The sequence below is a fragment of the Dermacentor silvarum genome, chromosome 5, assembly GCF_013339745.2.
Source record: "Dermacentor silvarum isolate Dsil-2018 chromosome 5, BIME_Dsil_1.4, whole genome shotgun sequence".
Taxonomy (NCBI): domain Eukaryota; kingdom Metazoa; phylum Arthropoda; class Arachnida; order Ixodida; family Ixodidae; genus Dermacentor; species Dermacentor silvarum.
Window position 1 is genome coordinate 7,775,339 of NC_051158.1, and position 24,868 is coordinate 7,800,206.

General features: G+C 44.8%; 2 long non-coding RNA genes across 2 annotated transcripts; one reads left to right on the plus strand and one right to left on the minus strand.

The window, feature by feature from the left end:
* Nucleotides 1-400: 400 nt before the first annotated feature.
* On the minus strand, nucleotides 401-6,913 carry LOC125945517 (uncharacterized). The gene is made up of 2 exons (XR_007466961.1): nucleotides 6,138-6,913; nucleotides 401-518 (listed from the first exon to the last, which is right to left on the minus strand). It is a non-coding gene; the product is annotated as an uncharacterized LOC125945517 (long non-coding RNA).
* Nucleotides 4,328-24,868, plus strand: LOC119452859 (uncharacterized). The gene is made up of 3 exons (XR_007466962.1): nucleotides 4,328-4,596; nucleotides 17,576-17,972; nucleotides 24,735-24,868. It is a non-coding gene; the product is annotated as an uncharacterized LOC119452859 (long non-coding RNA).

Sequence of the window (24,868 nt, forward strand, 5' to 3'; positions counted from 1 at the left end):
GTCCGTTGCCGACGGTGCTCCCAGCAAGAAACAACTTAAGAAAGCGCCGTTTTACATGATCTTTCGAGCTTTGAATTGCGATAAGCAAACATTTGTATGAATGAGAAAAATGTAGGAAGCTTGCACAGCCTTTGATGACCTGAAACAGCAAGGAAAATGCTTGATGTTGCTTGCACCCATCACAACGTTGACGCGAACACATGCCGGTAACACACACAATAGCGGATCCAGCGCGATTTCATCCGGGTTACTCGGCGTGCTGCCGCTAGTAGTGCACGTGACTTTCAGAAAAGTTTCATTGTGTCAATATAGAGTGCGGTTGGAAACATTACGGAAATTAAAGCACGTTGAATTAAATATAAAATACGGCACTTTTTGATCGTGCGATACATTAAAGACATTAACGCAAGATGCTTTTAATCACGCAGTGCAGCTATGGCGGTATGTATGCTTCCATTGATATACAAAGTTAATTTATTTCTTCAGTGCTTTGTGTCCGTTTAGATACTGTTGAGAGCCTGCAAAAGGAAAAGAAAGAACTTGTCAACCACAATTCTTTCAGACTTCATACATACATGTATATATATGGAGAAAGAGAGATAACAATATTGGACGCTTGTCCGGAACAAGAAACATCTAGGCGATAATAATTATGTAACATCATTTTTCTATAAACGTCTTCTGTCAGGAAATATAATAACTTGAAACAGAAAATAAATATCTTCTTGGCAAAAACAGTGTATAAACCCCTTGCGCTTTCTAGAATGGTATGTGCTTTCTAGAATGGCGAGTAATATCCCAAGCCTTAAAAACGCGGTATGTTTGGCAGCCAGCATACAACGTTTTACGAACCAAACGCGGCATCGAAATTTATGCGCAGGGCGCAATCAATAGCCTTTCATAAATGGTTCGGTGACCTTGCCGTTACAAAAAGAAATACGGCAGCACTCATTTCCTTATGACTATCGATAGTATTGCATTAGCATTCGAGAAACGTCGCGACGAGCGTGACAAGGATGCCATGACGAGAGTCGGGTCATGAAGTTAGAATGACGACGACGGAGCGACCACGAAGACACCACGACGGCATTACGATGAGGGTATGACAACGAATGCCAAGACTATGACTGTACGACGACGGCACAATGACGACAATGACGCGACAACGTTATGAGGACAATGGGATGACGACGAGTGAATGACGAGAGTGGCATATAACGACGACTGCATCACGAATGCTGCATAACGAGGATGACGTGAAGACGATGGCATGACAACACTCGGATGTCGGAAGTTGAAATGACGACGATACAATCACCACGGCTGCATCACGACGGCGGTGTGGAAACGAATGCACGACAACTGAATGACGACAAGTGCGTGGCGACGATGGGATGACGGAAAGTCGAATGGCAAACTTTTACGGCGTCCCGACCACGAGCACCATGCCTAGAGCACATGCCTATAGTTATTAGACAACTTGAACTACTAGGTTGGCGTAGAATGTGTGACGACTCCATGACGAGAGTGAGATCACGAACGGGGAATGACGATGATCGAACAACCACGACGACATCACGACCACGAGGACATACCTAGTGGCCCAACTGGTAGACAACTCTGGCCACTGGATGATCGGCGTATGAGGATAGATATATTAGACACATAGATAGATAGATAGATAGATAGATAGATAGATAGATAGATAGATAGATAGATAGATAGATAGATAGATAGATAGATAGATAGATAGATAGATAGATAGATAGATAGATAGATAGATAGATAGATAGATAGATAGATAGATAGATAGATAGATAGATAGATAGATAGATATTTGGTGAGCCACACTTGAGAAAAATAAAGAGCGCCGAAAACCACGTCGACGGAGAAACACAAACAACAGAATGGGACCGAACATCCAAGTGAGGTTTATAACAGAAATGGAACTGACTATTGACCCGCCATGGTGGCGTCGTAGCTCTGGTGTTCCACTCCTGAGCCCGAGGTTGTGGCCGCATTTCGACAGGGGTCAAATGCAAAAACCCCCGTGTACCGTGCAATATGTGCACGTTAAAGAACCCCAGGTGGTCAAAATTAAGCCGGGGCCCCCACTGCGGCATGCCTCACAGTCATATCGTGGTTTTGGCGCGTAATATCCCAGAATTTAATTTAATTATTTTATATTGGAACTGACTATAGCGATGGGGCCCGTCACTGTAGCAATAACACTATAATGACGGCTAATAGCAGCCGATGCAGAACCTGTGTAATAGCCAACGCTTCCGTCTGGTTTCATGGCGCCGCGGGAAAGCGTCGGGTGTCGTAATTGCGGAGTCCTGGGTTCAAATCTCGTTGTGGAATGTTCGCTTTTAAGGGTTGCTGCATTTTAAATGCGATAACGCTAAGGGCCGTGTGTCGCAGAATATCCAGAGTCGGCGTCGGCGGCGTTGTGCGTTAGAAAAAAAAAATAATCCCGAAACACGCCGGCTCTCCGAGTGGCACATACGCGTTACTGAACTAATTGAATTTCTCAAAGTAAAATGCCGCAGAAATTTTGTAAAGTACAACTTGCGCACATATAATGGATAACCGATGGATCATTAGACTTACGGAATGGATACCAAGAGAAGGGAAGCGCAGTCGAGGACTGCGGAAAGCTAGGTGGGGTGATGAAGTTCTCCTGGCAAGGGGAGCGAAGCAATCCGTTGCGTAGCTCAGTGAGAGGGGGTGGGGTCCTTAAGAAGATGCCACTTTAGCGACCGCAGACCAATGAATAATGACGTGTTCTTACGTTGTTAGTGTGCACCCCAGTGAGACGCCCCCCTAGCTCCTCCTCCCTTCTATCCACTGACTAGCAAAACTCTGCGCACACTGCATGTGATGGAATAAAAAGGGGCCCCCTCAATTTAGCAGTAACGGGGCCCGTCAAAGTAGTGTATATATACTATTATGTCGAGCCCCCCTCACCATGGTGACTGCCGACAGAAATACCAGCAGTTATAACATTTTCACAGACACACACACAAAAAACGAAAAGATCGAGCTTGCGTACAATATCACGTATCATTTGAGGTTTTGTTGGAATATTGTTCATTATTTCATCCGGGCGAGCCATGGCGCACTAGCAAACCTATTACTAGCTTTGCTTAAGTGAAATGCTTATGCAATTTGGCACTTATGCTTAGATTTAGCGTTTTTAATAGTTCGGTGTTATCAAACAAAAGCCCACGCGTGCACACTCCTTGCAATGAACTTCTTAATCCACTCTATCCATTGTTTACTTTGATTTTGGATGGTGTTGCCTAGCTCTGTGATTAAAACATTCTCACGTCTGTCTTACGCAGACTGAACTAGAGCTTAGCGGTTCTTCGTATACCCCATCTGATATGCAATATTGCATATGCAGTGTGTGATTTATATTGCATATTCATTGCATATCCCGTGTGATCAGCTCTGTTTCCAGCATCAGGCTTCTAGTTGCCATATTGTGTAATAATTACGATTTTAACAGACAGATTCAGTCGCATTACAATTGTGTGTGCTAGTGCTTTTGACGTGGCTGTGAATAAAAAAATTATAATAATTGCTGACTGAAATTAACAGAAAGCTCGAGAACAAGTTAAGGACCGCACAAAGAGCGATGTAACGACACATTTTAGGCCTAACGTTAAGAGACAGGAAGCGAGCGGTGTGGATCAGAGAGCAAATGGGGATGGCCGATATTCTAATCGACATTAGGAGAAAAAAATGGAGCTGGGCAGGCCATGTAATGCGTAGGATGGATAACCGGTGGGCCATTAGGGCTACAGAATGGATACCTAGAGAAGGAAGCACAGTCGAAGTCGGCAGAAAACCAGATGGGATGATGAAGTTAGGAAATTTGCCGGCGCAAGTTGGAATCAGCTAGCGCATTACGGGGGTAAGTGGAGATCACAGGGAGAGGGCTTCGTCCAGCAGTGGACATGAATAGGCTGATGATGATGATGATGAAATTAACATTGCAAAAGCAGTATAAAGAAAACAGAAGCGAGCTGAAAATTCGAAATTAGTTTCCGATGTCGTCCGATATATAAAGGAGCACGGGATGAGAGCGAACAAAAGAAATAAGCGAAAAAAAAACGAACATAAGTTACGATGAGACTCACGATATGGAAGTTCTCATATAAAAAAAAATCATGAGCCATTCTACTCTGTGAAGGTGGATGAGCAGCAAAGCTGTTTGGAACACGGCGGAGAGCACACGATTTGCGTCGCCTTGCATGGCGAGCCGCTTGCGGCTGGCCTCTCGGGAACGATCTTCATCGGTGTTTGCCGCACGCAGCCGCCGATTGTATTCTCGCACCTGTTCTCGCCGTCGCTATTCGGAGGCGCGCTGCTTCACGGGAGTGCGCATTATACGCGACCTCCCCATTACGACGAGAGAAGTGAAATTCAAAATGGAGAACGGCAGCTTGTTTTCCATTTTCATGCCGACAACGCTCGACGGAGCCGCCGCCTCGGGAGAGCGAAAGGGAACTAGACGCGCATCAGCTTCGAACGACGAAAAGAGACAGCGGTGTGAACGTAGACATGGCCGACGCGGGCTGCACAGCCGTAAATATTTGAGAAATGCTTATTATCGACCAGACAGCTACTGATCTTGAAGATACTGCCTATTGATACCTAATGTATTCAAAATGCACATCCAAGTAATGAGATGTATACGGTTTTGCTTAGAATGAAGCGAGTGTGCTTGAAATTCGGGAGCTGAGTTTTTGCTCACGCGGATCTGTTGATGGACACGAAAAATGCATAGAACCCTAGCCAGAGACCGCTTCGCTGTGAAAAAAAAGATATACACTAGTAAAGACCCTACAAAAAAGGTGGAGGATAGTGGAGGATCAAACAGTGCTTTTTACGAAGCCACCAAGTGGTGCGCCCAGTCGCGTACTGCACTGTCAGAAAGGGTAGAGTATATTTTGCGGGATAAGGTAGCGTAACATTAACAGTGGACGCATAGCAAATGTTTGTTCCGCTTTTACTCAGAGCGTATTTGCTAGGAAGCATGATATACAACCGCGGCTATTGATAAAATTGGAAGTTTCCTGTAACGGGTGAAGCGCAGAAAGGAATAGCGGGGGTAATTAGTAGTGCGTTCGAGCTTCTTGAATGGCGTTCTAGCAATACGCATGGCGACAAGTTGGCTCGACGTAACAGGCGAGAAAACTGCTGTGGCGCCGTACAAACGGCATCTTGGAAACTGCACAAAGTGGCTCACAACGGTGACGTGATGAGCACCGCCACCAGCGGTGTTGCAGGACGTCGCACTTGAAGGCCTCCATGGTGGTGCGCGAAGCGAGACCGACGGAAACCCATGGAACTTAGTCAGTGCTCAATGGAAAGCATAGACAGTTTCATCGAAGTTTGTTACCCGTTTATGCTGAGACTGTATGCGCACGATGCATATGTATGCACATGCATGCACATTATTCACATTGCATGCACGACTGGGTGGTATATGCAGACAGAGGATCAGTAGGCAACGCAGTCTGTGTGCGTGCAAAACTATTGCCAGCATCGGAAGGCAGAACGCAGCCCCTGTCTCCATAGCGAAGAAGGTTGAGCGGACGACGACGCTGCACCCATTTGCCTTGATTTCTTTCGTATAGCATGACGCACTGCGCTGCTCGTGCGATTCTCAAGACCTAGTATTCCGATTGCGGGCAGCGATGCGTATCGGGACAGCAAGGCAGCAGCGACGAGGACGCCTACAACGGAAACCCGTCTCAAGCGTCCGTACACTTGCAATCGTAATAAAATAAATAAAATGACGGATGTGAGCGATCCCGAAACTGCACATTCGATTATGAGAGACCCCTTTAGGTGCCTGTTAATAAACAACCAAATGTTATCAAAATTATTCCGACTAAAGCCCTATACTGCGACAAACGCGGGTGTCACGGCGACCGATTTCGTGAGATATTTCCTTCCAAAATAATAGTTTCACACAGGTCACCACATTTACAATGCCTAATGCATTTCATAATCTCAGGAACGTTGTTACTCCGATTGAAGCCTAGCTCGCTTAATATGTCGAGTTGGCTGTATGCCTGCGACAAGCAATTCTCGTAGACAAAGGAAAAGGCTTCACGTACCGTATTTTTACATTTCCATTCTCACTACCCTTTGCCTAAGTTATCATCCAGGCCTTGTGGACGATGCCCTGATCAGCATGCTGGCCCAACTGGTTTCCCCCGTCCCCACCGGGGCCTCGTTGGGGCCCTCGTCCTTGACCAGCCCTAGGCCCTTGCCGCTGTCCAGGATTTGGCTCAGGAATGGGAAGTGCGCAAGAAAATGAGGGACCTGTGTTCCTGTAGTGGACAAAAGGACAGCAAAGGTAGCCAGAACGGCTAAAAAAGTGAAACTAAGAACTTTTGCCATTCTTAGCAGACGTCCTCTTCCGAATGACACGGCTTTCCTACGCAGTAACTTATATTCGCCTTTAGACAATGGTTACGTATAAATTCGATTTGTCATCTCCTACCTTCGTTTTTTTTATCTATTCTTCTGTTGAAACTCCTTCATTTTCATACTTTCTCGCGGGCAACACGAACGGTATCGTTTTTCTCCACTGACTACACACTGCTCGGTGTCAAGCATTACGGAACAACAATATTAACAAGCATTACCAGTAATTACGCTCTACCAGCCATAAAATAAACTACCGTCTTGATGAGCAACAAGAGTACTAATAAAGCGGAGTTGCAAGGGGCTGCAGGGTGTCGTAGTACTTTTATTTTGCCTTTCTTGCCCAATAATTTTAAGACTGCCTGAAACTCAATAGGTGCCTATAGTATAATTTAATGGCCATTTACAGGCACATCTCCTCGTACATACAAAAAAAATGCGTCAGAGTATTAGGCCTCTAAAACTTTTCACAGTGAGGCACTTTGTTTGAGCAATTATCAAGCAAGTTTAGATTCGAACATGTGGGTGATGGTCACTTAGTGTGGGCACGATTTTCAGAGCATGATGGACCTGCACTGTTGGTTGCAATTTCCATATGTAATTTTCAAGAGACTGATCTGAGTATAAATGTTAAAACGGGTGAAATGACGGTTGATTTCATCGACATGCTCTTTTCTTTTGATGCACATGCCATCTGCAAGTGCTTTCTGAATGTCCCAGCTATGTGGCTTCCTATTCAATAAATTGTCAAGTGTTCCGGAGGTTCTTGTAGTTAATTTTTGTGTTCATCACCCTGTCTTTGCTGTACTTCGTTTTTGCTATTTTTAATCTTAAGGTTAGCTTGTTCTAAATATTTTTCAACTGCAGTAGCAGGGCGGAGTCATGAGAGTTTATGTGATAATAATATTGTTGTATTTTCTTCCATTTTATAACTGAAATTATAGGATATCTATGGTTTTCTTATCAGTCTGTGGCACTATACTTTTTATGAGTCAGAAGGTTGCTTCAGGATATTGGTTTAAAATATATTCAGAAACCTTTTTGTAGGCAGCAGTAGTTGTGGAATTCAGTGAATATTTCCAACTCTCCGCTTTAAATGCGTAGAAATCTTTTGTAAGGATTCATTGTTTATGGATTCCGCCGTGGTTGCGTAGTCGATTTGGCGTAACACTGCTAAGCACGAGGTCGAGGTATCAGACCGCGGACGCGGCGACTGCATTTCAATTGGGGCGAAATGCAAAAACGCATGCTTAGCGTGTTTTTGGAGCACGTTAAAGAACCCCAGGTGATCGAAATTAACACTTATTACTTATTAATAAGTAAATTATCCAACACCTCATGTGGCAGACTGTGCGTGACGTATATATTAATTCCCCGCATATTTTACTGTCTCTGCTAATACGTTCACATTCATAACCCTGAAAATATGGCGGCATGTCGTCCTTTCTTAGCCGCGCTTCAGTGAGTACTATGACTGGAAATTTTCTGTCTAGCGATTTAAGAAAATACTTCAGGTCGTATACCTTGTCGTTTAGACTTCTTGATTTGAGATGAATTAGCGAACATTGTCCGTATATACTTCCAAGTTTCTTGTTAAATTCCAATAGCAGTAATCAGACTACATCTTGTGTTAACATATCTGTTAACAAATAACAAGCACTCGACCAGCAGCATCAACAGATGATGTTTCAAATGCATAGTCACATGGCAACACTGACCACTTCCGCCATCTTGCTGACGGCGTAGTATCGTGGCGGTGGTATGTCGCAAGGCTCGACCATAGTCGCCATGAGGTTATTCAAGACTCTAAGATGTCACAATCCTCTTCATCGTCCAAGTAATGAACAGCGAATTTCGCTCCGCCGCCACAAGCCCACTAGGCCACGCCAGCGGGTTTTCGCACTCAATTGGACAACGGTTCGTACGCCAAGCCTTGTTTTGCGACAATATGCGCATTGTGGACTGAAAAATATATCATTCGCTCTCAAAGTGTCGCGCGAAGTCTTTTAAACATCCAATATTTGCCTCACAATGCCCCAGATTTGTTGCGTTCGCATAAACGAAAACGAAAAAAAGCAATACGTCGCATACCTGAAGTTCCAGTAACCCTGCTGCTCATCGAAGCTGATAATCAAGGTCCATGCATGCAGCTATTGAGAACTGTTGTTGCTGGGTTCGCATTAGATTCTCTCTTTCGTCTGTGCGAACTGAAAGAGTTAGTCAGGCTGGACATGCATGTACTGCTAAAACAGATGAAAAACCTTATCACAAAATTGAATATCAGAACTTGGTTGCGTGCGCTGCTTTCTTCCGTTCTCCGCAACATGTATCAAGTTTTCGCACGATAAGGCACTGCACTTGTTTTCTCTGGCTTGCGTTTTGTTTCCCAAGCCATGACTGTCACGTCTGAACGCGCGCTAAATTTTAGGGCTCCCGCTCTGCATACAGGCTGCAGCAGGTCCCCCGAACAAGTGCGCGCCGATAAAAAAAAAAAAAAAACACCTGGCACCAGACGTCTCGGGAAATCTCTATTCTTGCTCCGTAATCTCGACCAAAGTGTCGGCCAAACACGTGACCCAAGAGGTCACGTGTTGGGAGGTCAAGTGTTCTGGCCGACATTGTGCAAAGGGCTGGCTTCACGGAGCGTTCGCTTGCCAAGGCTGGCTGCGTGACGTCATGCTATCTCCTAACGTTTTCCTTCCTCTATGCATCCATGCATCCTAAAGATGGCAAGCAGACGCTGAGCAGACGACACCGCGTAGATGAATCCATCTCGAGGGGCACTCAGCCTTCCTATCGGCTAAGGAGCCCTGCAGCTTTCCCAGTGCTGCAAGGAACTACTGAGATGGAGTAGAGAAGCGTAGACGCGCACTCACACTCCACTCAATCGGCTTTGTAAGGGGAGCGAAGGAAGCGATATCTTCGTCCTGCTCCAGGCAAGAGAGTTCTGTGCAAGCGCACTAGCTTTCCCGCTAAGTGGTTGTGTGGAAATTGCTAGCATATGCCGTTCCGGTAAACGTTCAGCTCAAAGACTATATTGCTGTCACTCCACCGCGATTACACGCCCCCCATATGACACACAGCAGAAGTCTTTCGATATCCGTTTTTCTCCTTTTACGGACTTGCGCGTGGTGGCATCAGGACAAGTTGAAAAGTGCGAGCCAACTTTTCAGCCCCTTACTTAGGGAGAACCTGTTTTGCCTCGAACCTGAAACTGGAACGGCCGGTTTTCGACACGACCACTAGGTGGCTGGCCATAACGTGGAGTCGCGAGTAGGATGCTCGAAGCTACTGCGGTTTACTGCTCCACAAATATGGGCCCACCATCACCGGCAAAGACAAGGGCATTCTTACGTTGTTTGTCTTGCTCGGACTTAAGTGGGTTGCCTAGTTTACAACGCATAAAGTTGAAAACATTGTCCGGCGAACCAGATTCCGAACATCGTCCTATAAGGAACGCGCGTCCAGGTAGAACTATCGAGCCTCTGCATCATAACAGCACAATGAGGAAACCAATACATAAAGAACCTTGGTAAATGCATTGAAAATGAGCCACTGCTTCATTGAGACTATGATATATGGTACATAGAACACAATATGTACCTCAATCAGTGCATTAAGCAGTTTCACTACAAGCAGTGTCAATCGAACCTCAACCCTCGACTAAGGTGTATCCCAGTCATTTCATTGAGCATTAGGCAACAATAGAGAAATATTTAAAATCATGGTTTACCTGTGGAAATCATCCAACATTCATATATTACAATTTCGGCGCGTTACAGCGGTGTCACTTATTCTGGCTGGTCCTTCAATAATAAAGCTCGCAAAAACAAAACAAAAGAAAAGAAAACGAGGTCGCGGTACACCTTGTCTTCTTCCGCAAATAAAATATGCCGGTGTCGTCTTATACATCGTCCTATAAGGAACGTTTGTTAGAATACAAAGACCGCTGGGACTGTACATTTTCAGCGTTGTGTCAAGCAATGAGAATAAAGCGGCGTCTAGATAAAGTGTTTGCTATCATATCGCTTTAACAATGTGTCATTGTTGGTTCTTGAATTTATTTTTACCTTTTCAATGTCTATGAAATCTTTTCGCAATGTAGCGTTCTATGCCTTCTAGATTTGTGGCTGAATAACAACATGCTTGCCCGCAATATAACACCTGTTTGCAAATGCCCTGGGCGGCCTGCTGCCAACGACCGTATTCCAATAAATCGCTGTTGCAGGTTATTTTTAGTGCAACCGAAGTACACTCGCCGAAAGACGTTCTTGGTTTTATGCTGCAGCCCTAAACGCAATTTCCAGATTGTAAAAAAGTAATAATGGACATGAAATAAAAATCCTGCGCTTGGGTAGTTCAAACCCTGCTCAAATTCTGCGCTTGTGTAGTACAAATCCAGCGCTAATGCAGCTCCACTAACGTGAAACCTGGGGAAGTGGGAAGCAGTGATGCGCCGGTGTTTCCCTTATGTTATTCTTGTGCTATTCTTGCACAAGTGAGGAGGAATCAAGCGCTTGTGCAGTGGTGGGGCCCTCTCTTGTGCTGCGCTGGTACCAGACTGGGGTTCCGGAATCGATTTTCACGAGTTTATGCTAATTCTCCAATATCCCTAGCTCATACCCGCATATCCAATGCGGGTATGCGCCACACGTGATTTTATTATCGTTATACGTGACGTAACTGACAAGCATGTGATGTTATTGATGTCATGACATATCAGTCATGTTAGTCATACATTCGTACCCTTCCATGCAAATTTTGGTGTATACCAAGTGAACGATACGCGAGTTTTTGTAGTTCTTGTTTTTGATGGTGACCACAACGACATGACATCACATTAGATGCCGACAGCCCGGGCTCCTAAAGTTCTTCGCACTTAAAAGCGTTCGCTGAGAAGGAAGACATGAAAAAGCTTACTGCGAACATGAGCACAACAATCAATCAAGCCGCTAAATTTTCTTTCACATGGTTGTTGCGCAAACTTCATTTTGTACTACACCAAGTTTTTGCAAATAACAGCGCATACATAAATTCTCCAATTTGTCAACATCTTCTAAGCTGCGTCAATGCTCGCCTTTCCCAGTGCGCTTCATGCGGCCGGGGGTTGGATCGCTACCTGCAGAGACTCGCATTCCAGCAACAACGGAGCTTCTCTAACAAGCTTTGAGGACACATATTTGACATGTAGCTGCGCTAACTCGACAATACTAATGGCAGTATCATTACACCAGCGCTTATTTCCTTAATTGTTTTCTAGTTAGCGCTGCTGCTTGTCAAAGATGAACTTCCACAAATTTGCCCAATTTCTTACTGCATGAGGAAAAATCCAGACAGCCTAGGCTGTAGCAATTATTCCGGAACCCTGCACTAGTATATTTTGGGCATTACACAGCGCTAGCTGACCTTTGAATTCAAGATTTGCACGTGACAATATGCCAAAACAGGAGGTAAAAAAAGGTATGCGTGCTTGTCAATTATGCAGTGCAAAGCTGGGCATACTAAACGCGGTTTAGAATAGAAACAAATCGAAACCATTGCGTTCAACAACACCTCACTGCTCAGCTGAATTTTTTTTTGTGCCAGCGTAAGCGTTTTACGGAACGGTAAAGCACGCTGGCGCTGTGCTTTTTTGTGAGTGTTGCATTGAGAAAGAAAAAAAAAGTGAAGCGGTGTGAAAGTGCCCTTGAGAGCACGGAATATGTAACGATTGTTCGTTTCGGAAGATGAGACAATGTAACCCCCCCCTTTTTAAAAGAAACGTTTTCCTGTAAACATGGCCCGAGTACAAATTGTATGTAAATTGCTGAGGAACAATGCACTTGCCTGCAGTATAGCCCCTGATACCGAGATGTTTTCCTTCCAGCTCCCAAACGTTCTTTTGCAGTAAGCTAATATTTCAAGTTTCTCTCAATTGAATCAAAGCCGGTGGGCTTATAAAATATTCCATGTTTATTTATTTCTGCAACCCTGCATGCCACAAGTACCTTTCTAGCTCAGAACCTTCCAAACCCGCGCCAGAGGGTATGCTATAAACATAAGCGTAATAATCGGCAGCAGCAACAATATTTATTAATGTGAAAGCATTATGTGGCTCATGAGGAAGATCGGGCGTTGTCTGCGTTGGCGTGGCCACGATGGTCCAACATGTGAGCCAATTGAAGCAGTTGATGACGCCAATTAAGGCAAAGTTAACTAAGGGAAGGGTAGTTAGAGCAGAGTGATATATGCGAGGTTAATTAAGGTAGGTTTGATTAAGACAGAGTTCATTACGGCACACGAACCCACAGCCATTGATGGGAGTCGAGCTCACGACCATTGTTGTTAATTAAGGTTAAGTTAATTAAGGCAGCGGCCCTTTACAAGCAATGCCTCAGGACTTCAAGTTTACCAGAAAGCTGGAAGAACGCCAACATTATACTCATTCATAAGAAGGGAGACGTTAAAGAATTGAAGAATTATAGACCCATTATCTTGCTTTCAGTATTGTATAAAATATTCATCAAGTTAATTTCTAATACAATCAGGCCAACACTTGACTTCAGCCAACCAAGAGAACAGGCTGGCTTTAGGAAGGAATATTCTACGATGAATGATATCCATGTCATCAATCAGGTAATAGTGAAATCTGCGCCGCACAATCAACCTCTCTATAGGGCTTTCATAGATTATGAAAAAGCATTTGATTCAATAGAGATACCAGCAGTCATAGAAGCACTGCGTAATCAAGGAGTACAGGAGGCATACGTGAATACCTTGGCAAATATCTACAAAGATTGCACAGCAACCTTGGTTCTCCACAAGAAAAGTACAGAGTTACCTATCAATAAAAGGGTCGGGCAAGGAGACACAATCTCTCCAATGCTATTCAATGCATGCTTAGAAGAAGTATTCAAGCTCTTAGACTGGGAAGGCTTAGGAGTGAGGATCAACGGCGAATATCTCAGCAACCTTCGGTTTGCAGATGACATTGTCCTGTTGAGCAACAATGGGGATGAAGTAGAACAAATGATTGAGGACCGTAACCGAGAAAGTGTAAGAGCGGGGTTAAAGATTAATATGCAGAATACGAAGATAATGTTCAATAGCCTGGGAAGGGAACAAAAATTCAGGATCGTCAGTTAGCCTCGAGAGTCTGTAAAGGGGTGCGTTTGTCTAGGTCAATTACTCACAGGGGACCCTGATAATGAGAAAGAAACTTGCAGAAGAATAAAATTGGGTTTGAGTGCATACGGCAGGCATTGCCAAATCCTGACTGGGAACTTACCACTGTCGTTGAAAAAGAACAGTGTACAATCATTGCAATCTACCGGTGGTAACATATGGAGCAGACACTTGGAGGTTAACAAAGAATCTAGAGAACAAGTTAAGTACCACACATAGAGCGACAAAACGAAAAATGTTAGGCCTAACGTTAAGAGACAGGAAGAGAGCGGTTTGGATCAGAGAGCAAACGGGGATAGCCGATATTCTAGTTGACATTAAGAGAAAAAAATAGAGCTTGGCAGGCCTTGTAATGCGTAGGATGGATGACCGGTGGACCATTAAAGTTACAGAATGGATACCAAGAGAAGGGAATCGCAGTAGAGGACGGCAGAAAACTAGGTGGGGTGATGAAGTTAGGAAATTTGCAGGCGCAAGTTGGAATCAGCTAGCGCAAGACAGGGGCAATTGGAGATCACAGGGAGAGGCCTTCATCCTGCAGTGGACATAAATATAGGGGGGTGGGGGAAATGCGTTTTTGCCTACGCCAGCCACCACCTTACCACTTCAAAACACAACTATTCAGCTTCTGAGGATAAGGGCCTGGTACTGATTTCGACTGTGCGTGAATTCAGGCTTTAAGCGTACTGATGGCTCTTTGTAGGCTTGACTATCGCCACCGTTTTCAAAAAATGCAGTGGTTGGGGTCACCCGGAAGGGAGGTTCTTTGTCGGCCTGTCGATTATCTGCGCCGGGCCCCGTCGTGGTACAAGCGGTCGGTAGTACTTCGGCGTAGGGCACACAAAGACGGGCGTAGCCCTTTAGAGACACACATAGTCGATGACCCATTCAAGTTTGGGGTCCAAGTTGTCTAGTTTGTCAGGTCTGTGTCGTCGCACAGACCAAGACACGGCACATGATCACTTGTCAGTTATCCTGATGCGACTCTGGATTTGTAGCCAGCGTTTTGGCGTCGAAGATTAGATGAAGCGTGTATGGAATTCCACAACTGCACGCTCACCGGTAGAAGCAGCCTTTGTCCAGAAGGACCACCAGGCACAATATCACCAAGCAGCGGCAGCAGGCACTCGGCGTGCCGTATCTAACAATGTCATTGTCGGAGTCCCTGTGTGCCTATAGTTCTTATTCTCAAATCTTATGGTGTCGAGTTTTTCGGTCAATTGGTTAGTGGACGAGGGAATCATGTTGTGTTGGATTATGTTAACATTGGTTTTGCAATTGTGCTGTTGTTAATGGCCATGCAGAGGGAAGGAGGGGGGACACAACCATTAAACGTCTTTTCAGAAAAAGTAAGTTTCATATTGCAGTGTCAGTAACGTTAGCAATAGGTACATATCAATTAAGGTCACACATTAACGCAATGCTTCCTTATGTTTCCGAAGTTTGGCTGGTGGTGTACCAGTGAATGTGCAACTAAGCTATTAAACTAAGGTGGGCAGTGTTTGTGTTATTCCCACGTTTACACATTTTTCCATATTAACAGACATTTGTCATTTAATGCCGCAGTCTGCTAGCCTAATGCAGTAGGCGTTGAGGTTTAGCTGATCTGAAAATCAATTTTTTTTATTAATACAATCGTTTTCGAAAGGCTTTGCACGGCAGTAAATGTTCGCCATGATATTATTTATGAAGACTAGACATCTTAGTGGCCTCATTATGTGTCCTTGAGGAACTCTGAACAATTAAGAAATAATGTGACCATTTTTTGTCTTAGTAACAAATTGGGCAACGCGTGCTGTACTTTTTAAGTGCATTACCATTACACACCAAGATATGAAAGCGACAAACACGATTTTAATTTGCATGGGTCAGTTTGAAAACTATGCGATAAACATTGAAACGTGAAGCCCGGTGTTAAAAGTGATGGTGACCGACGTATTTAAATACATAAGCCGTAACAGAATGGATGGATGGATTAAAGGATGCTATGAGCATCCCCTTTGGAACGGGCTAGTGGGTTGCGCCACCAAGCTATTGTTATTTTGCCCAATGTGTTACCTATCTCGAAAAAAAAAGGAACGCAAAGAATTCGCGTCACTGAACTTTCTCTGGACCCCTATTAGGAACTTTGTTCTTGTACGTCTCCGTTGTTTTTTGTCTCCCTACTTCCATCAAACTTTCAAACGCCTCTAACGAATCTCTACTGTGAACACATTTACTGCCCCCCTGCGCTCGTTGAACCCAAGGGCTTCAAGGAGGCCAGAAGAGCCTAAATCGACGGCTGGGCAGATATCTTCACATTCTAATAGAACATGCTGCATCGTTTCCCTAGCTTTACTGCAGCAAGCACATGCTTCTTTTTCCTTGTTGTACCTCGCTTTATAAGTGCGTGTTCTTCGACGGCAGCGATATAAGTAAGTATAAGATATAAGTTTTATAAGCGCGCATTCCTCGACCGATATTCGACGGTAGCGCTACCCGGTGGGCACAGCTGGCACCTGAATCAGAAAGGTATTTTTCTTACCGCTAGGTGGCGATCCATCACCTCCGGATTACACGACAGCAAGAAAAAGCGAAGGAAGCGGGGAGGGTACAATATTTTCTCAGAAAACAGGTTGGCGTAGAAAAAAGAAAAAAAAAATGCCTTCGTGACGCGAACAATCGCGGCAAGAGTACAACGGCTCGAGAAGCTGACTTGTCGTGGCAATAATGGTACGCGAGAAAAGCAAACGTATGCACACTGTCCGCATGGGGGCATCAGGAAGTTCCGGAACAAGGTCGGAATTATAGCGTTACAGTTGTGTCCTTAAAAATGCAGAAATGAGGTTGACCAGAATGCAAAGTATATAAACAATCCTCCTCCCCCCTTCTCCTATGTAAGGCGCATGTTCTTGGCGCTTATAGTAGAAAATGAAATTGCATGAAATTGGTATCCATCGGTATCCATTCTTATAGGCTTCTTCATTGGGCGAGGAAGAAAGGCCGCGCGGGGCCAGCCTTTCCTCCCATCAGGCTTGTGCGAGCCGGCGATGCGTAACTTGAATGTGTTTCCATCGCGTGCTACGCAATGATTTGGAAATATTTTAGCTCATTCGTGAAACTTACCTTATGTCTGTTCATACAAGGTCTTTGAAGAAGTGTGCAGCCTTTCTGCGTAGCAGTAACTATAGTATGCGGAAATTTTTCTTTGCTGCGCAAACATATGTCCCGTGCATCATTATGCCGCGGTGTGTGTATGTATGTTGTGAACTGTTTTGACTGTATCGGTTTTCACTCGACGAAGAAAACCGGTGTCTGTGAATTTCCAGCGCGAATTTGAAAATGTTCTCACTATCAGATCGTTTGGCGTGGGAACTAGAGCACACGAGTGCTCAGCCATGGCCGACCTAATGCAATCCCAAAAAATTGAAGCACCAATCGTTATAAAACATTTGCATCAACCACTGGCAGAGTTCTCACGCATTATAAGTCTAGTAGACCTGAAATAACTACGCTATGCCTACGTTAGCCTACTGCATGAGGCCAGTGGCGTTACTCGAGACAACGATCACGGCTGTTGGTAAACCAGCATGGTACATATAAGCTATGTGCTTCGGCATTGCCTTTTTTCCCCGAAGAGCAGTAATATATCCTAAGAGGATTGCACAAAAAAAATATCCGAGGGCTACTTGCGAGGACACAATTTCCGTAAAACCGGTGAGTGCTTGGTAGAGGACGGGATAAACAAGACCGAAAGAACAAAATTTGTTTTTATCTTCTTCTTTCTCGAAATAAGAAAACAACAAAAAAGCATACTGGCTAACGCCGCAATAAGACCTCGCATGGCCTAGCCGCCTGCTTGTACCATAAAAAATACCGCATAGAATATTGTATAGAAATGCAGTATAGAAAATACCGTCTAAAAATACTGTATACAAAGAGCACCGCAGCAAGGATGCCGCACTTACCACCATTGTTTCAGGCAGTGGTTACCCCGGCGATGTGCTACGGGCCGTTCAGTTCCAGCCACCTGTTTACCTGATGACGCCTCTCCAGAATGGCCTTCCTCGGTGTGCCCATTGACGCATGGTTCCTCCCGGATCCATTCCTGCGACAACTTTCCGTCTTCGCCTTTTTCACCTCATGCGAAGCCACTTCGCCCATGCTGGAAGCTTTCCAGCGCGCCCTCTCGGGCCAATTCAATCACGGGTTGCCTAGAGCCATATCCGGATGAAACCATCTTTTTGTGCTGGAAACATGGGCGTGGCTTTGCCTCACCTGGAACTGCCACAGCAGGACAAAAGCGCCAGTCGGCAACGATCCACTTGGGGCTCGATACCACAGCAACGATGCCGAACTTACCACCGCTGTTGCTACAGGTAGCCTCGTATTAGGTCTAGTAATGACTGCCTTATCGGGGTTTCGTGCCTACCACAATAATTTGATCCATTAAACAGGTGTATCGTTCTTTTACATCGCTTGCGCTCTTGTTTATCTGGTATACTGCTTATGCGTTCCGGCGATGTGAAAGTAAACCTAGGTCCCATGAACAAGGCGGGTGCAGACGCGCTCGCTTCAAGCCATGAAAACTTGATGAAGGGCAGGCTAATTTACTTGCCGAATTGCTACTGAATTAGGAGAGGTGTGCAGCCGCCAAGAATGAAATTAAGCTTCTGAATGCCAGAATTGTAGCTTTGGAAAGAGGCAGCAAATCCGCACAGCAAACACCCGATGCTGCCACAACTACAACTAACTTGCGCAGTGTTATTGACCAGTTGTCTAAAATTTCGTCTAGGTGTGATAGCGCTGAAAATGGTATTCGACGCTCTAACCTTCTGTTTTTCGGGGAGGATTGAAGATGCCTCTAACGAAGACTCGCTAGCTTCCGAACAAAGAATAGTACAGCCCTTCTCAGAGAAGCTTAAATTACTATTGCAAACAACCACTTCGAACGAGTTCATAGACGAGGCAGGTATACTATCGTGATCAATATGAGCCGGAACACGGGAGCGCGTAGTAAATAGCCTCGAACCCGAGTGAGCACGATACGCGGATGGCGCTGTAGAAAACAGAGAAGAAAGGAGGGACGCTCTTCCGCTAACTGTTGGCACTCTCGCCTCGCTAGCGCTGCTACGAAACGGCAGCTGATAGCGTGTCACCGGCTGCTAGCGATGATAAGGCCGTTATAGCACGCAGAGCGTGGCAACGTGTTGCCCTATAGTTCTGCGCAAAATACCTATCTCTATCTCTCGAGGATCATCTGGCATTGATACCGGCTTGATATTGTAGCGCCTGTAATATCGTTCACGCGCAAGCAAAAGTAGTATGTTTTTTTTTATAGATGGCTTGCACTGACGTCATTGTAGCCGCCATGTTGGTGCACCGACACGATGATAAGCTGGGTCCGTAACGTCACGTGAAAGCTTTCGATAAGATGGATTGGACTGAAGTGCTCGTAGTCGCCATGTTGGTGCCCCAAAATGGTGATAAGGTGGGTGCGTGACGTCACGTGAAAGCTATCAATACCTATTTTGCTGTATCCGGGTGCTCGTGAACGGAGAGAAGTCGCACGCAGCAGTGGGTTGAAAAGCTTTATTGGGCGCTTGCACCCCCCCCCCCCCCCCCCCCCCCAAATAGTAACAAAATTTGAATGCACATAAAAAGTACCCCATTATATTATGAGAGTTATAGCTTGCCCTTTTCTTGTGCGTTTGGTGGGCTAATAACAGGTCTTGGCTCCACCGGCTTGACTGACGGGCTCCATTTTTTTCTGGCAGAGACCCGTAGAGAGCATCGATTAAGGTTGCGTCACCTTGAAGATGTTTCCATTCTACTTGTATAGCTTCCGACAGTTCATCAGTAGTCGCCAAGTCTAAGGGGAGCCTAGAAAGGTTAGCCTTCATACGTGCCCAAGCATGCTGTACGATATTTATGTCCGCATCCTTCGCGCACGATTCATGGCTCGTTACCCCTCGTTCATTTAAAAGACGTGCCACGTCCTGTGCTGTGTGCACGGGAGACAAGTCATGTTGGAATAGATAGTACCCATCCGGGTGTGGACCATTCAATTCATACGGGATCATCTCGTACTCCAGCAATGTGCAATACGCAGCACCCGTAAATCTCCCAAAGATTCTTACAAGAGGACTTGGGCCGTCACGCGACTGAGCCGTCCACGCGTTTGCTGACGCGCGTCCACTTGCGGCCACCTCCTTGATTTTCTACGAACGTAAGGGTGTGTTATCCATGCGGCACACTCTTTGCTGCTGCTCCAAGCGGCTAGAGAAAGTAGATTTGTCGGAGAATATGAGATATTTCCAATCATCCAGCTGCGGTGATCGACAGCGAAGTTCTGACGATCAATTTTGTTCGCACCTGTGAGAAAGCGCTTCTGAGCGGCGATGCTACTTCGGAAGGGGCTTCCCTTAGCCTTTGCCGTACCGTGCTGTCACTTGCAATGGCCAGGTCGAGAGTACTGCGCACGTCCTTCGCGCCTTCAAATGACTTCCCATTGACTCCAGCAACAATTTGTAGGTCTTTGTCCATCGTCTATTGTGTGGCGCATCTTTAATACGTCCTTCACTTCTGTATGCTTGGACTATCCCGTTGACGGTCTTCTACTGGCAGCCTGTCAAGGGAGCAATGTTGCGCTGCGTATAACCTTTCTTTGACAATTCGACGATTTCTTCCCGCTTATGCAAATGCACTCGCGACATCGTTAGGCGCTGAAACAAAGATGCTTACTAGGCGCGGGCTGCCGTGGTCTACTTAGACGCTTTTTTCAGGAAACAAAAAATAAAAGAGGCGTGCCAATGATCAGCCAACACCATCTAGATACAAGGAAGGCTTCTGCATCATGGCAGGCTAAGTCACGCCCGATCCCTGAGTAGTTACATAGCATGATGGATCATTGGATGTGGCCACGTGGGCTGATATGAACTGGTATCATCGCTTGCGGTCGGTGACACGCAATCAGCTGCCGTTTCGCAGCGTCGCTAGCGAGGCGGGAGTGCCAACAGTTAGCGGAAGAGTGTCCCTTCTTTCCCTTTTGTTTTCGACAGCGGCTGCCGGAAATTGCCCCACGTCGGGTTCGAGGCTATTTGCCACGCGTTCGCGTGTTCTCGCTCACATAGCTCACGATAGGGCAGTGACAGTATATGTCGGTCAATAATAGGAAAATTAATTGTTTTAAGGACAAAGAAAACATTCTTACGTCACCACGCGAAATCAAAGGAACACCATTTGCTCGCAGTGTAGATTTATCCCCAGCTACACCGCAGGCAACAAGGCATGCAGCTCATTGCATTGGTGAAGACACAGAAAAAAAAACAGTTAAAGCTAATTGTTCGCAAGCTGCGTGTTCAAACTCATAAATGAATTGCTGTAACACTTCCGAACATATCACAATATCTGAGATGAGCTCTTGTTAATGCACTGGCCCTGAAGATATGTAAAACAGCGAAGTGCATCGTTATCACTGCGGTTGTTTTCGAATTTTAGTATACAACAATATTTTCATTTGACATAAGACAGTCATCTGGAAAGCTTTTACTGCGCAGTACACGAATGGCGGGGCATTGTTGCACTCTATTTTATTGTATTTCTCTAAAAAAATCTATCCATCTTTGAGGAACTCACATACGCAGAATCTGTCATGAAAAACGGAAAAGTCGTGCGGCAGCAGAACTACAGAGAGTGAGCGATGTTTCGCTGGTGTATGCTATCGTTTGGATTCGCATAGAATTGCATCCGGATTTGAAAGAACAGATTGATATTTTGGCACTTGCAAACCATGAGGAGCTTGAGCAGTCGGGTTCTTTTCGCTGCGTTGGCCATTATTCTTCTGACAACAGAACATGCAGCCCGGTCATATGCACTTCCAAATAACGAGAAAACCCATCCCCTGGAAGGTTCACAATATGGATCCGGTAAGAATATCACGCCAGTTGTGCATCCAAACATGTATCTTCACTAAGATACATTGATAAGTGTCTGGATATACAGGGTGTTTCAGCGAGCACTTTCAAAATTTATTTAACGTTGTCTGTGGCAGATATCCCAATTATAGTTAATGAGCTGCTCTACTCGAAGAGGCCGACATTATTTCCACAAAAAAATTGAAAAGCATAATTGACTAAATAACAAAAATGCACTAATTCGGTTTTTATTGAATTAACTAATGGCCCATATTGCAATTTACAAATTGTAGCGGTGGAGTTCGCAAGGCGGATCCACTTGAAATTATATCTCAGGAAGACACCAGTTTCGAGATATTATTTCCCGAACTTTGCGGAGAAATGCATTGGCGTTCCAGTTACTGTTGTGCTTCAATGCATCAAGCGACGTTTTTTTAAGAAACTTACTTGAACGCCAATGCATTTCTCCGCAAAGTTCGGGAATTAATATCTCGAAACTGGTGTCATCCCGAAAATTCGCTTCTAAGTGAATCCGCCTTGCGAACTCCACGGCTACAATTTGTAAATTGCAATATGGACCATCAAGTACTTAGTTAAAACTTAATTAGTGAATTTTTGTTAAATATTCGATTATGCATTTCAATTTCTTATGCAAGTAATGACCGCCTCTTTGAGTAGACCAGTTCGTGAACTAGAATTGTGCTATCTGCCCCAGGCAACCTTTAAGAATTTTTGAAAGTGTTCGCTGAAACACCCGGTATATATATTGAAGCAGTACAACGTGATATACTTCAGGTATACAAAGAACAAGTTCCCTTTCGACGCAATACCTCTATTGAAGGAAAAAGTGCACTGCATGAATTGAACAGCGAGCAAGATCTTGCAATTAAACCTGCTGACAAAGGAGGTGCAATAGTGATTGTGCACAAGAATGACTATGTTAAGGAGGCCAACAGACAACTAGCTGAGTCTTGATTCTATCAAACACTTACATATAATCCTACTAAAGATTTTAAACTCGAGATCAAGGATAGAATCACCGAACTTGTAAAAAATAAGAAGATGGATACAAAAATCGGCAACTCTCCAATACTGCTCAATCCCGTAGCGGGAAGATTTGTTGTCTTACCTAAGATTCATAAGAAAACAACCAAAGCCGACCCATTGCTTGCGGTGTAGGCACTATCACTGAAAACATATTGCGCTACGTTTACGTAGCAGAATATACCAAGTACATTTTCGTCTTTCGTAAAGGATACCAATCATTCTCTTTCTGACATCCTCGACTTAGAAGTACCTCCTGAATGCTTACTCATTACACTCGATGTTAGTTCGCTGTACACAAATATCCCTCATTCTGATGAGATAAGGACCGTGCTATCACCATATGAAGACTCGGCAGCCGCTAAGCCTGTTGACTGCTACGCGCTACGGACACTTCTTAAGTTAGTTGTCGAACTAAACAAATTTGAGTTTGATGGGGTGCATTACGTGCAAGTAAGAGGAACTTCAATGGGAACGAGAATTGGTCCTAATTACGCCAATATTTTTATGGCTGTAGTGGAAGAAGAATTTCTAGCGTCTCGCAGCTAAAAGCCACTCTGCTACAAGTGTTTTATTGAAGACATCTTTATGCTGTGGCCTCATGGGGAAACAGATCTCCTAAAATTTGTAAGGGACTTCAATCGTCCTCATCCCACTATTACCTTTTCTCACAACTACTCGCAGGACAGTGTTAACTTTCTGGATGTAAGCGACTCACTCTCTGGAGGCAGATTAACTAAGAAACTTCACAGGAAGCCAGTATTTGCATTTCTATAGCAGTCATGTCAGACACTGCAAGACGGACATTCCGTACAGCCAAGCCCACCGCTTTAACTGTATATGTTCGAGCAAAGAAGATTTCAGTGCTAATTGTGCGCTAATGAAAGACGTCCTTGTGAAGTAGAAATACCCGGAGCAGATAATGATGATGCTGTAACCAAAGCTGCCAAGACTCAACCGTGCCGATATACTTAAAGCTAAACTACCTAATAGTGAACAATGCACAAATTTATTCCTTACCCACTCAGCGTCGATGCCGACTGAAGGTCCCAGCTTTCCTTAGAAAGCGCCATAATGTCTTGCACAAATCGATCGCCTTAAGCGCATATTTGTAGAACCGCCCCGTGTCGTGTATAGCAAAAATTAAAATTTACGCGATACTTTGATAAATCCTAGCCGTGGCATAGGCTGTATGCTTTGCAACAAATCGCGTTGCCAGGTTTGTCCTCACATGAGGACACAGAAAGCAATCAGTACCGCGTCAAACTTCATTAATACAAATCCCGGAGACGTTGACGTAAGCGTCGTGCGTTCTGTGCTGTCTCTGTGACGTAAATCAGTTAGATTTCTCCGACGCTTTTGAAGTTCTGCATTACCACAAGTTTACTTAGCAAGTGCTGAGGTGCAAGCGAGGTCTAGATAATGTGGGCGAGTGAGAGAGGTAATCTATTTTTCAACATTTAGTTTGTTGCCGCGCAGGCACGAGGACACGGACATAGAAGGCACACTAGACAACGCACAGCACTACGACTGTAATTTATTCAAACGCCGAAGGACTCTAGTCCAAGTCGCCGCTGTGAAAGTCCAGCTGGGTGCTCAATCTGGGTGTTCATTTTGAATGTTTAAACCTGTTTTGGGGTTGTTATAGGCCTCAGCACAGGCTAGACGTGAGGTCCTATCTCATCTGGTGGCGCGATCCAGCCCCGACAGGCTTTAAAGTTGAGGGTAAGTGGGGTGTTTGGGCGATGAAAAGTAAGAGGAGGGTGAGCATTTCTTCGTTGGCTTGTCCCACTCTTTCCTTCTAATCCTTCACGTGATTTTGTTCGTGCGCCTTCTTGCAGGGCTTGCACCCAAAGTTTCTCACAGCTGGGCATAAAAGGATGATTAATTTTCACGACTAATGTTCCTTAGGGACCGTCTTCTTCAGCACTATTTAGCTGACACTTCTTATTCATCTGTTACCCCACATTTTGTTCTATCAGAAAAACTACTGTACAAAAACTATGCTTCTTGGTAACAACTTAGCCGGTCACACTGCATAGAATAATGCAGCAAATGTGGAATTGTTCTGCTCGGTAAATTACATGATTTTTTCTTTGTTTGTTTAGACTGTTTTGTGGCCCTTCACTTTAGAGTTGTAGCGCTTTTATTCAAATAATTGTATGCACTTCTTTTGCACAGATCATGGGAAAAAACACACACCACCCCCACCACGGTTTGGAGCAGTTTTTCCAGGATGACATGTCTTGCCACTGAACGCGTTTTCAGTACAGGATACCTTTTGACCAAATTGACGCACAAAATAAAATAAGAAC